The 14,399-nt window shown below is 29.0% G+C and overlaps 1 protein-coding gene across 1 annotated transcript in view; it reads left to right on the top strand.

The window, feature by feature from the left end:
- Window positions 1–14,399, top strand: part of beat-VII (beaten path VII) — a 327,320-nt gene that overhangs the window by 305,610 nt on the left and 7,311 nt on the right. The gene's annotated exons all lie outside the window — the stretch shown is intronic.

Here is a 14,399-nt window from a genome sequence, read left to right as displayed (position 1 = left end):
GTCATGATTAAAATTGGATTATATGTTTAAAAATAAAAGATTTATTTTCAATAAAACAGTCACTTTTCCAATATGAATTTTAGTTCTTCGATGCACTTTGGCGCATTTCCTCACTAACGTCTGCTCTACATTTTAAGAAATTGTATATTTAGGTGAGAAAATCATCAGATTTTTTGAAGCTATTCTAATGTGTAAATTTGCTTGTGCCTGTGTGGTTAAATACAACATTATATGCTACTGGTGCTATCAGTTTATACTGAAATTGAAATCCATTAAAAATAACTTTATAGACATTAATGTTGAAAATAGAACAAAAAGTGAGAACCTGGAGCAAAATAACGAATTATATTGTTGCAAGCAAGTGTTAGAGAAGTTTAAGGTTGAAAATAGTTGCCAAAGTGGCGGAATTTGAAAGCATTTATAACAAAAACTTATATATCTAGCAAAATTTCCGAGCATTTTCCAAATTTCTACTTTGAGAAATATATATTCAATCTCTTTATCTTCATTCCTCTAACAATTATCATTACCACTGATACTAAAGAAACATTATTGGCATATATCGTCAGTTATAGTTCCAAATGTATGTAAATTAATAAATATGATCTAAACTTTCTTCACAATATCACATTTTTATTTTCATTTAAAACGTTATATCGGCATCGTTTCAGTATATCGTGGATATATAGGACAACAATGATAAACACTGTTTGCTACTTTTTCAGCCAGTATAGCAACATCGGAAATAATCAAAATTCGATAATTGGTAACTTGTGATAAATATAATGCTATCATAAAAATTGCTTCCACTAAGGGATTTTAATTCTATTAACTTTTCAATTGTACCCATCTCATTTACTAGGAATTTGAACAAAGAAACTTGTAGCATTACTGTTACGAGTTGAAATGTGAATAGAATTGCAGAATATCAATTCACATACATACATACTCTACTCATTCATTTACGCTAAAAATGTTACTCACATACATACATACGTACAAACCCAGCCAAATGCAACATTTATGTTGTAATTAAGTGTTGAATACGCATCGTAAACCATTTACGAGTCGTAACTCAGATCGTTGAACAATTGAAAATAATGCGTATTGCTGAAACGTAAACATGTTTCGCCTAAAGTATTTAAATTAAGAAATAATTTTAACAACCATAATATTTCAGATGAAATTTAAGGTAAAAGTATTTAAATCTTTATTACACCAATTTATTTTTACTAATTCAAGAGGCTTAGCGTAGAAATTTAATAAGCTATAAGCTTTCGTAAGCTATCTGTAAGACTGTATTATAACACAGGGCAACAAAATCGAAAAACTTGTAGAGGCTTTTTAAACCACTACACAATTTTTACATATTGTGGTTCCAGTAGTAAAAGTATGGCCCAAATTTTAAATTCTATGAAGAAGTTTTTTTAAAATTTTTTTTTTTCTAAAATTGTGAATTTTTTTAAATGTTTCTCCACATAATTTATGATAACTCAAAAACTGTTAATTCGATATTATTGAAGTAAACTTAGAAAAGTTCAGGTTTACATAGCGTTTAATCCATTTATATGTTGCATTTTAATCGGCTTAGAAGTTTCGAAGTTATAATAACAAATTTAAGCAAAAAATAAATTTTTTAGGTGAAACTTTTTTGTTTTAAAAAACTCATGAAAAATCGAAAACGGCAGAAATGGTTCAAGTATATTACATCGTCGCAAAGTTGCATATAATAGGAACAAATTTAGATATTGATCGTAAAAATCGATGGATTATTTTCGACTTTATTGACAATTAAGTGAATTCGCTCAATTTTACTTTTATGTTTGATATACATAAAATTGAGTAGTTAAGGCTCTTCCCCTTGCTATGTACAAATTTTCACATATATATTGCTTTTCAATCGGCTCAGTAGTTTCGGAGTTATAATAACAAATTTAAGTAAAAAGTATGTTCGGTCAAGCCCGACCATTTAATACCCTACACCAAGTAAATGAGTAAAAATATTTTTCTTTTAAAATATCAATAATTTATATTCGTGAGTGATTTTCGGACGTGGGACTTATATGGGGGCTATGACCAATTATGGACCGATCACCATAAAATTAGGTTGTGTGATTTATATCTATATGAAAGTTATTTATGTTGAGTTTCGGAAGCGGGTCTATATGGGAGCTATGACTAATTATAGACCGATCGTAACAAAATTTGGTGACATGAATTTTGTATATATAAAACTTATTTGAAGTGAAATTTGTGTAGATACATATATAAATTAAACATTTATGACCGATAAAGTCCAATTTCGAGAGGACATTTGTATGGGCCAGTTTCAATAGGCTTTGTCCTTGGGCCGAAAAAATTATACGTACCAAATTTTATCGAAATATCTTCAAAATTGCGATCTGTACTCTGCGCACAAAGTTTACATGGACAGCCAGCCAGCCAGCCAGCCAGCCAGCCAGACGGACGGACGGACATCGTTAAATCGACTCAGAAAGTATTTCTAAGTCGATCGATATACTTTAAGGTGGGTGTTAGACCAATATTTTTGGGCGTTACACACATCTGCACAAAAGCACAATACCCTCCCAACTATGGTGGTGTAGGGTATAAATATATTTTTTACGTGACAACAGCAAATTTTTTTGTTTTAAAAAACTCATAAAAATCGAAAACGGTAGAACTTAGATTTTATTTTAGTTTAGATTTATTATTTTATCGCAAAGCCGCATATAATAGCAACTAAATGAGATATCCGTGATACAATTCGATCGATGCCTTTCGCATTTATTCACAATTACGTAAATTCGCACATTTTCACAAAATTTAACTTTTTTGTTTGATATACATAAAATTGAGTAGTTAATAAACTTCTTTCGATTGATTAAATTTTGAAAACATCTTCCCCATGGCATTTAATATTTTTCACATACATATTGCGTTTCAATCGGCTCGCAGTTTCGGTGTTATAATAACAAATTGAAGCAAAAAATAAATTTTTTAGGTGAAAATATAAAATTTTTTTGTTTTAAAAAAATCATGAAAAATCGAAAACGCCAGATATTGTTCAAATGTATTGCTTTGTCGCAAAGCCCCATGGAATAGGAACAAAAATAGATATCGATCATAAAAATCGATAGATTATTTTTGAATTTATTCACAATTAAGTGAATTCACTCATTTTCAGATAATTGTATGTGCTTACAAGCTTGTACTTTGAGTGTTAATTTTACATATGTTTTGTTATTGTAACAAAAACAAAACATATGTAAAATTTACACTCAAAGTATCGGACTAACCCTTTTTGAGTTATTATAAATTATGCGGAGAAATATCTAAAAAAATTCAAAATTTTAGAAAAATTTAAAAAAAAATCTATCCATAGAATTACAAAATTTTACCATTTTTGTACTTAGGTAACCATGATTTATCAAATCTATATAGTGAAGCCTTTTTTTGCTGTTAACCTGTATAATCATTTAGAGGTTATCGGTTCATTTGACTTTATTGGCATAGCCTAAGATTTCAGAAAACCCCACATGATTAAGTTTTGTATTTAATACAAGATACACGATACAGTTTGCTGTGAATTAAGCAATTGATTAGTTAAAAAGTCAAATTAATAAGAATTAACAAATACCTTAATTAAGTGAGTAACCCAATTACACCTTTATAAGATAAAAACTAAAACTCCCTTCCATACATACATCCGAATACTTAGTTTTTCACTTGAAGGATGTTACTCATTATGGAAATAAAATTTTATGATAATTTGCACAATTTAGTGTATAAAGTGAATGAAATATTCATAAAGGTTGAAGCAATATTCATTCATACATGTTAAGTAATCGTATTTAGCAACAACATTTTCTTAAATAGAATTTCATGTTTGCTGTTTATTTTTTTTTCTTCTTTATATTTTAGTTTCCTCTTTCTTTTTACGAACTAAAAAACAATATCCGTTTTATTTAATGGAAGTTGTAGTGTATTTAAGAGCAACATGCTTGAATTTTGTCCTTTTTTCAGATAAATGCATTTTGGAAGAAGCAGCACATTTATGAGGAATAGAAAAGGCAAAACGAATAAGAACCGAAAGCTCATTGATGCCAAATTCATGGATTTTAGTTAAAGTACCACCCTAATGTTCATAATATTGTATTTCTTATGAAAAAATCGAACTCAAACATTTTAAAATCACAATATTTTAAATGTGTTGTTTTTCTATATCGAACGAGTACTTTGAGTGGAAATTTAACATGTGTTTTGTTATTGTAACAAAACCAAATTCAAGTAAAACATTCACTCAAAGCACTCGTTCGCTACAGAAAAACAGCACTTTAATGTTAAGGAAAGTTTAAGCAATTTAGTGTTTTAAAGGGGAATTCATACCCCTATTATGGATATGTAATTAAGATATGGAATTAAGATTTATGATAATGTTATTTTTCCAATCAGTGTAAATTTAAGGCAACTGCTGAAGTTGAACAAATTTAAGAAGTGAAAAACCATCAGGGACTTTAAATTTCTAACTACGAGTATGAGTTGAATAAGTTTTTTAAGACATAAAAAATTGTTTAAAACAATTTTCATCGTACCATCAAAATTTGTAGCATATATGTACATTAGGGTGGCCCTTAAGTTTGGTGAACATTGGTAAAAAATTCATAATGAACAAATTTTAGATAAATCGGTTGGGGTTTAGACGTGTCGCAAGGCCTCTGAAGTTTTTAAAAGAAAAAATGCAATTTTTTCATATTTTGTAAAAAGTTTGCCATTAAATAATGACTTTTGCAACTTAATTTAAAAGAAATGAAATGTCTACGTAATTGTCGTTCGAATGAGATATAAAAAACCGAAATTGGTTAAAAAATTGTAAAATTCCCGGGAATCCCGGGAATGTTTTTTTAATTAGAAAAATAAGTAAAAAAGAAAATTATTTTATAAAATTGTGTCATTTTATTAAAAAAAAAAGAAAAACAATACATTACAATTCAATTGTACCCACATAAAACCAAAAAAAGTTTGTTAAAATATTTGGAGATCACTTGTTACAATAAAATTAAATATTAGCGGTATTCATGATATAGTAGAGTAAAAGAGCAATTAAGTGTCACACAATTTTATAAATTGTGAACGTATCATCATAATATTAATAGGCAAGTCGATTTCTTTAGACCCCTTTTACGCTCACATTATACATTCAATTTGAGAAAGAAATATACCATTTTAAAGGGATTTATTCACAGAAGTGCAGAATATATATTTTATTGAAATCTGTTCAGTTTTTTAGGAGTTAAAAGCGTTTAAATATGTTACTAACACATATGCAAAAACGTGTACATGTGAACCTTAAGCTAAAAAGTAAACAAAGCAATGTGTGTTTGCCCAATTTGTTGTTGTAAATAAATAAGAGAAACAATTGAACAAAATTGATTTCGCTCTGTTTTAAGTGAGAGTTGTTATAGAAAACAAAGAAGAAGACTTTAGCAATTTAAACTTTAAATTTTAAAGTCACTTAAAAAAATATGCATATACAATTTTTAAATTTATTAAAGGTTTATAAAACATAATGTCCATTCAAAATTTGTTTTATAAATCTTTGACAAATTTAAAAAATGTTTATGCATATGGTGGTAAATATGTAATTGTATATAAGTAAATAGGTATTTTATAATATGAGCAAAACTATAATTGTGATGGTTTTCAAACTTCATACGAATCAATTACTTATCACTGCATGAAGTGTTATCAAAAATGGGACGGGTCGGAAAAAATGGTGTGTCGCCTTCCATAAATAGTTATTTCTAAATATTTTGTGAACTATAATTGCAAGATTCTTCAAACTTAGTCTAAATGGATTTTTATAATTTTGCATAATTTCGCTGAAATTGTTCGGGAATGGAATAGTGGGTGTGGCACACCCTATACAAAGTATATAATTAATTTCGAATATATGTAGAACTATAATTGTAAAAGTGTTTAAACTTTTAGCGAATTAATTTCTTATTAGCTGAATATAGAAGGAATTAGATTAGAGGGCATACAGAGTAAATACTCCTTCCCATACAGAGTAAATACTGATTTCGAATATCTGGGCAACCAAAATTGGAGGGGTCAGAAAAGGATGTGAGTCACCTCCCATACAATTCTACACAGATTGGCTGAAAATGGTCGGAATTGCATTAGTGGTTGTGGAAAATACATAATTAATTTTGAATATCTGGAGAACTATAATTCTAAAAGAATTTAAACTCTGTATCATTCAATTTATTACCATTCTACGGATGTGAGCTAAAAACTAATTAATCCCTGTTCCCTGTTTGAAGTTTAGCTAAGCATGATCGGCTTAGTAGGAATGACCCCTCCCTTATAAAGTAAAGCTTGATATTTACTACATAAAAGGTTAAATTAAATACAAAATTAGTTAGTTATTTTCGAATATCAAGTGAAGTGTTATTTTCGTATTCATATTTTTTTAATTTTACTAGGGTAGGGGTAACGAAGTGCACCGGGTTATGCTAGTCTTTATAATTCGATGTCGATTAATATGTTAATGGGATTTTTAATGCACTTTTTAGATTCTTTCTTTTGATTTTTCTATTATATTTTTTTTATATAAAATATACATATTTTAAAATAAAATTAAATTCATTTCAAAACAAAAATATGAAATTCAAAATTACCTCATATAGTTTAAAAAGAGTAAAGCAGTAAAAAAGTAGTTCTAATGTATTTTGTTTTCTGCTAACTGCTCTTTTGCTACTTTGCTATAGAAAGTACTCTACATTGTGAATACCGCTATTATATCATAAAAATAATGTTATATGTCCATCATAGAACTATTTTTTTAAAAAATAGATTTGTCAAAATTACTAATGCATTCAATAAGTCATTCGACGAGAAAACTCTTTCGCTGAAAACATGTGTTGGCTTTATCGTTAGGACAAAAAATGTAGGAAAAAAATTAACATATTTTGAGAAATGTTAAAATAAAAGCTCATTTATACTTAAAATATATCCATATTTACTTGAATATGAGTTTTTCGCAGGTATGAAAAAAAATATTTTTTTTTATCGGCAGTTTCAAACTCAATTTTAAAAATTCTGTTAAAAAAATTTCAGAATTTTTTGATAATCTCAATTGGGATTTATTGAGAATAGAATAGGGAATAAAAATATGAAAAAATTATGAAAATATCTCTTATAGTTTTTTCATACCTGCGATTTAAATTTTGCAATTTTCGAGAAAAACTAATTATTTGGCCATATTTTGTAGAATGAGCTCAATTTCTTTACTGTTATGAATTTTAAGTAGAACCTATTCAGAATATTATAGTCCAGGTAATTCTAAATATACTCTGAAAGTTTTACTAAAATTGGAAAATCGTGAAGGTCAAAGTCAAATTTTACAATGTTTGGAATATCTAATGGAAAGATAGCGAAACGTTACTTAAGAAAATGAAACTTAAGAAAAATATAACACGAAGTCTTGTGTATATAATAACAGCATAAAAATGGAAATTAACACTTAATGGCACTTAAGGTTAAAATGACCCCGAACTTGCTATGTACATTTTTCTAAAATCGGACGAATCGTTTTTGAGTTATCATTAATTATGTGACGTATAAAAAAATTCACAATTTTACTTAAAATTTTTTTAAAAAAAAAATCTCCATAGGATCTAAAATCCAAACACTGCAAAACAAGGTCCCCCTAATTATAGATACCTGTACATATTTGTAAGATAATAACTATGCATATACGACTTTATAAACAAAGTTTAACTTACATCCGGCATAATTGCCATGTAGTACAAATAACCTGCTTAACATTTCACTGGATATGTAGGTAATCTAACGCAACGACACGAGGAACTACTACAAAGGAACCCAACTAGAAAAAGAAAGAAGGATGAGGAAAAAACTTAGAATTAATGGTTAAATGCGTTAGTGCAAATACATACATATACACAAACATAAAGACCAAGTAGAGTTTAAAATGCCACTGTGTTTATGATTTTGCCATTTGAAAAACAAAACAAACTACTTAGCGAAGTAGTGCGTGTATAAAGACAATGACTTTGCCACAATAAAGGTTGCAAAAATAACGAAAAAAAATCAACAACAAAACAAATAACAATTTAGCATGAGGTGCAAAATGTTTTAGAAAAAAGTTAAGTACATAAACTTAGTATATAAAAATGTATGTTGTACATTTGTACATGTAGTTGTGTAAATGGATAAATGGATGTGTGCAACAGCTATCAACACCATTGGAATCGTTACATGAGAATGACATGTCAGCGTTTGCATGAGTATGAATCTGAAAGTAAGCGTAGCATGTGGTGACATACATATTTCATGTCAAATTATAAAAATTATATTGTAAATATAATTTTATTTAATTTAAGCTGTCATATATACATATAACATACACATGTAATGAGTACATTTCACCTTTTTCATGTACCCATAATGGATTTAAATAATAAGTTGACTTTAAGCGTGAAATTAGTTTTAAAACATTTAGTGCAATTTATAAAGCAGCGGTAGTAAAGAAACAGAGAAAGAGTCATTAATATAAGGGTAATATATTTGATATTACTTCTAGGATGCAATTAATAAGGTATATTATAAATATGGGCATTCCTACGGTCACGAACGTGACTTTCGCATGCCTTTGAAGTGAAAAGAAAATCTGAAAAAAAGTTTCTTACTTAAATTTTAGTTTGTAAGTTGTTTTCAATATATTAGCAATAAACATCATGTACCGAACGAGACAAACATTAATAATTGTAGCCATTTATCAACTGAGAGTTGTCTAGATGAAATTTATTTATATTTTATATTTTACAACCTTTACATACAACCGCTACATTCGTAACGCGACATATTTTGCGTTATTTTTTCTATTTAGTCAATTAAATTTAACTAAAAATTTTATAAACTACATATATTTATTATATTATTTTATATATAAATACATATATTTTGTACTGATGTAACAAGCAAGTCAACAGCAAAAAAGGCCTCACTAACCACTATATGGATTTGATGCATCATGGTTACATAAGTATAAAAATGGTAAAATTTTTTAATTCTATGGATAGATTTTTTTCAAAAAAATTTTTTTTTTCTAAAATTGTGAAATTTTTTAGATGTTTCTCCACATAATTTAAGATAATTCAAAAAGTATTAGTCTGATGTTATTGAAGTAAGCGTAGTAAAGTTCAAATTTACACAGCCTTTAATCTGTTTATATATTGCGTTTTAATTTAAAAAAAACAAGAAAACGAAAATAGACAGATGCTACTGCTACCGCTACCGCTACCGCTACTTACACTTTTTTGAAGCAGTAGTTGTAGCAACAGTTAAAAATTTGTTAGTTATCGTAGCTTTTTTAACACTGGTTTTAATCAGCTCAGAAGTTTCAGAGTTATAATAATAAATTGAATCAAAAAATAAATTGTTTACGTGAAAATAGCAATTTTGTGTTTTAAAAAACTCATGAAAAATCGAAAACGGCAGAAATTGTTAAGATTTATTATTCGCAAAGCCACATGTAATAGGAACAAATTGAGATATCGATCGTAAATATCGATGGATTATTTTCGAATTTATTGACAATTAAGTGAATTCGCTTATTTTCAGAAAATTGCATGTGCGTACAATCGTGTACTTTGAGTGTACATTTTGAGCGAATTCACTTAATTGTACAATGAGCGAATTCACTTAATTGTGAAAAATTCCAAAATAATTCAAAGATTTTTATGATCGATATCTCCTTTTGTTCCTATTCCATGGGGCTTTGCGACAAAAAATATATTTTTTAAGTGAAAATAGCAAATTTTTGTGTTTTAAAAAAATCATGAATAATCGAAAACGGCAGATATTGTTCAAATGTATTGATACATTTACACCAGTGGTCGTACTCATAATGATTTTGTTTCTTATCAAATAAGAAACAAAATCAGAAAATTTTTGTTCTCTTTATACCAACCGCTGTAGTTCACTGGTTTTCATTTCACATATCTGCAATCATTAATACAAGTTCTGAACGTATCTGTTGAAGTTTTAAGCTTCCAGCAGAACCTACAAGTAGTGTATTTTTGATTTTTGGAATTTTGAAGTAATTTTACACGTCATGTAATTAACATTGCAATATGTATATTTAATGTAATCACAAAAAACAACCATGCCACAAATATTGCTTGTTTGGTGCTTAAAATGTAATGCACTCCATTGCGTGATGCAAGTCTTAAATATAATAGTTATAAATTTGTATTATTTGTGTATCAATTGATGGGAAAATAAATATCTGCACACGCAAATTTGCATTTAAAAAAAGCTACGAGGGCTGCAGGAATGTATTTGTTGAACTTAACACACAAATATATGTAAATGGAAATTTAAGCTGTAAGAAACAAGCCTATTCTTACTGTTCAAGAATTTAAAATACAAAGTTTTTTATCCGAAAGTATATAAGGAAATCCCCAAAAATTTTAACATCAATAAAACTGCCTGGAGCACGATTAGTACAAACAATTTGTATAATGCCAACTAACACTTAGTCTGCAATACAAATTGCATTTCATTGTTGTCCATACTCGTACAACTGCCACAAAATGTTTAAAAAAATAAATAAATAAATGAAAAACTATCTGTTTACACAGTTGTATTTTTAAAAATATTCAAAAAGTGGTAGAAATAAAATCTTTTCATAGTGAATGCCTCCTCCAAGTCGTCCTGGCTGCCTGCTGAATGACTACAAATTTGCTATCTGTGCATTGTTGTTGTATGTCTGTTGCTGTTCGTTGTTGGTTGGTGTGAGTAGAATGTGAGCAAGTGTTGCTTGCAACAACTTCCTTCCTTCTTTCGCCTGGCCATAAATCATAAACTGTAAATATTTATGATTTTTATTTATTTATACACTTGTTATTGTTGTTTTTTTTTTTTTTTTTGTTATTGCTACAACTTTTGGTGTATTTGTTGCTGCAATAAGTGCGAGAAAATGGCCCATTCAATGATGATTCCTTTTTATACCCTCCACCACCATAAGTGGTGAATGAGGGTATATATAAGTTTGTCATTCCGTGTGTAACATTGAGAAATATTCATCTGAGACCCAACAAAGTATATATATTATTGATCCTTATGAAATTCTAAGCCGATTGAGCCATGTCCGTCTGTCTGTCCGTCTGTCCGTCTGTCCGTCTGTCCGTCTGTGTAAAACACGCTCACGTCCAAAATACGCAAACAAACTTAGTAGAGTTGCAAGAAAAATGTTTATTATTGTCCTAAGCAGTTTGGTATTGAAAATCAGCGAAATCGGTACAGTGGAACCAAAGTTATGAATGAAAATGTGGGACAACCTAAAAAAAAAATAGATAATTTTCACGTATTTTTGGACATTTTTTGTAAATATATTGCAGCTAATATCATAAAATTTTGCACTCGTTACTTTTATGATAAAAGGAGTAACTCTGGTTAAAATTATAAGAATCGGTCCAAGATTTCTCCTAGGCCCCATACAAATTTCTTCCCGAAATATGGTTATATGGTCTATAAATGCCTACAGAATAGGAATATCCACATGAAATTCAGCGAAAATAAGTTTCGTGGTAAAAGAAATTACATTACAAAATTTTTCGTGGATCGGCCCATATTTAACCATAGCCCCCATATAAAGTACACTTCCGAAAATCACTTAAATAAGAATAAATGTCTTATAAATATCGCTATCAAGTTGAAATTCGACATGAATAATCCCCATATATACCAAAATCGCTGTACCTAATTCTATGAAAATCGGCCGATAATTGGTTATAGCTCCCATATAAGGACCACTTCCGAAAAACACAATAACCTACATAAATATCTAAAAAATATCAATATCAAAACAAAATTTCACACACATCCATAGTTTATATTTAGAAATCATACTACTGGATTTTGTGAATATCGGTCCATATTTGACCATAGCTCCCATATAAGATCCACTTCCAAAAATAAGTTAAGTACTCATAAATCTCTTATAAATACATTTATCATGCTAAAATTCGACAAAAATTATACTCATATATATAGATATCACTGTACCAAATTTTATGCAGATTGGCCGATAATTGGTTATAGCTCCCCTATAAGGCCCATTTCCGAAAAAAGATATTAACCTTAAAAAGTATTAAAAACATATCGATATCAAAATTAAATTACGCACAGATCCAGTAATTTGAATCCAGTAATCATACTTCTGGATTTTGTGAATATCGGTCCATATTTAACCATAGCTCCCATATAAGGTCCACTCCCGAAAATCACTAATATCCTCATAAATTTCTTACAAATATAGTTATCAGGTTGAAATTCAAAACAAATTTATTCAATATATACAAAAATCGATGTACCAAATTTTATGATGATAGGGCCATAATTGGTCATAACCTCTATATAAGAACTACTTCAGGAAAACACATTACCCTGCACAAATATCCATAAAAATCTACACTCAACCAAAATTTTACACCGATGAGTAATTTGTATCCAAGAATCGTACTACAAGATTTTTTAAATATTGGTGCATAATTCGGCATAGCTCCCACATAAGATCCATTCTTGTTAATAGCGTTGTTTATATGAAATTCTACAAAAATAGCCCTTACACACTTAGGACCATAATAGGTCATAGCATCCATATATTAAACCAAAATAGTACACAGATCAGTAATTTGTATTCAAAAATCATAATACTGAATTTTGTGAATATTGGTCCATAATTGGCCACAGCTCTCATATAAATACATAAAAATCATGTAAAAATATTTTATGACAATCGAATCATAATAGGTCATAGCTCCCGAATAAGTCCCACAACCAAATATTTTGAAATTTGTCTAAATATATTTGTATACCCTTTTTATACCCTCCACCACCATAAGTGGTGAATGAGGGTATATATAAGTTTGTCATTCCGTGTGTAACATTGAGAAATATTCATCTGAGACCCAACAAAGTATATATATTATTGATCCTTATGAAATTGTAAGTCGATTGAGCCATGTCCGTCTGTCTGTCCGTCTGTGTAAAACACGCTCACGTCCAAAATACGCAAACAAACTTAGTAGAGTTGCAAGAAAAATGTTTATTATTGTCCTAAGCCGTTTGGTATTGAAAATCAGCGAAATCGGTACAGTGGAACCAAAGTTATGAATTAAAATGTGGGACAACCTCAAAAAAAAATTGATAATTTTCACATATTTTTGGACATTTTTTGTAAATATATTGCAGCTAATATCATAAAATTTTGCACTCGTTATTTTTATGATAAAAGGAGTAACTCTGGTGAAAATTATAAGAATCGGTCCATGATTTCTGCTAGCCCCCATACAAATTTCTTCCCGAAATATGGTTCTATGGTCTATAAATGCCTACAGAATAGGAATATCCATAGAAAATTCAGCAAAAATAAGTTTCGTGGTAAAAACAATTATATTACAAAATTTTTCGTGGATCGGCCCATATTTGACCATAGCCCCCATATAAAGTACACTTCCGAAAATCTCTTAAATAAGCATAAATGTCTTATAAATGTCGATATCAAGTTGAAATTCGACATAAATAATTCCCATATACACCAAAATCGTTGCACTTAATTCTATGAAGATCGGCCGATAATTGGTTATAGCTACCATATAAGGACCACTTCCGAAAAACACAATAACCTACATAAATATCTAAAAAATATCAATATCAAAACAAACTTTCACACACATCCGTAGTTTATATTTAGAAATCATACTACTGGAATTTGTTTATATCGGTCCATATTTAACCATAGCTCCCATACAAGGTCCACTTCCAAAAATCAGTTAAATACTCATAAATCTCTTATGAATACATTTATCATGCTAAAATTCGATAAAAATTATAATCATATATATAGATATCACTGTACCAAATTTTATGCAGATTGGCCGATAATTGGTCATAGCTCCCCTATAAGGCCCATTTCCGAAAAAAGATATTAACCTTAAAAAATATTAAAAACATATCGATATCAAAATGAAATTACTCACAGATCAGTAATTTGTATCCAGTAATCATAATTCTGGATTTTGTGAATATCGGTCCATATTTAACCATAGCTCCCATATAAGGTCCACTCCCGAAAATCACTAAAACCCTCATAAATTTCTTACAAATATAGTTATCAGGTTGAAATTCAAAACAAATTTATTCAATATATACAAAATTCGATGTACCAAATTTTATGATGATAGGCCCATAATTGGTCATAACCTCCATATAAGAACCACTTCAGGAAAACACATTAACCTGCACAGATATCCATAAAAATCTATACTGAACCAAAATTTTACACCGATCAGTAATTTGAATCC

The sequence above is a fragment of the Calliphora vicina genome, chromosome 1, assembly GCF_958450345.1.
Source record: "Calliphora vicina chromosome 1, idCalVici1.1, whole genome shotgun sequence".
In the NCBI taxonomy this organism is placed as follows: domain Eukaryota; kingdom Metazoa; phylum Arthropoda; class Insecta; order Diptera; family Calliphoridae; genus Calliphora; species Calliphora vicina.
The sequence above is the reverse complement of the archived record's forward strand: the minus strand, read 5'-3'. Positions and strand labels throughout refer to the sequence as shown.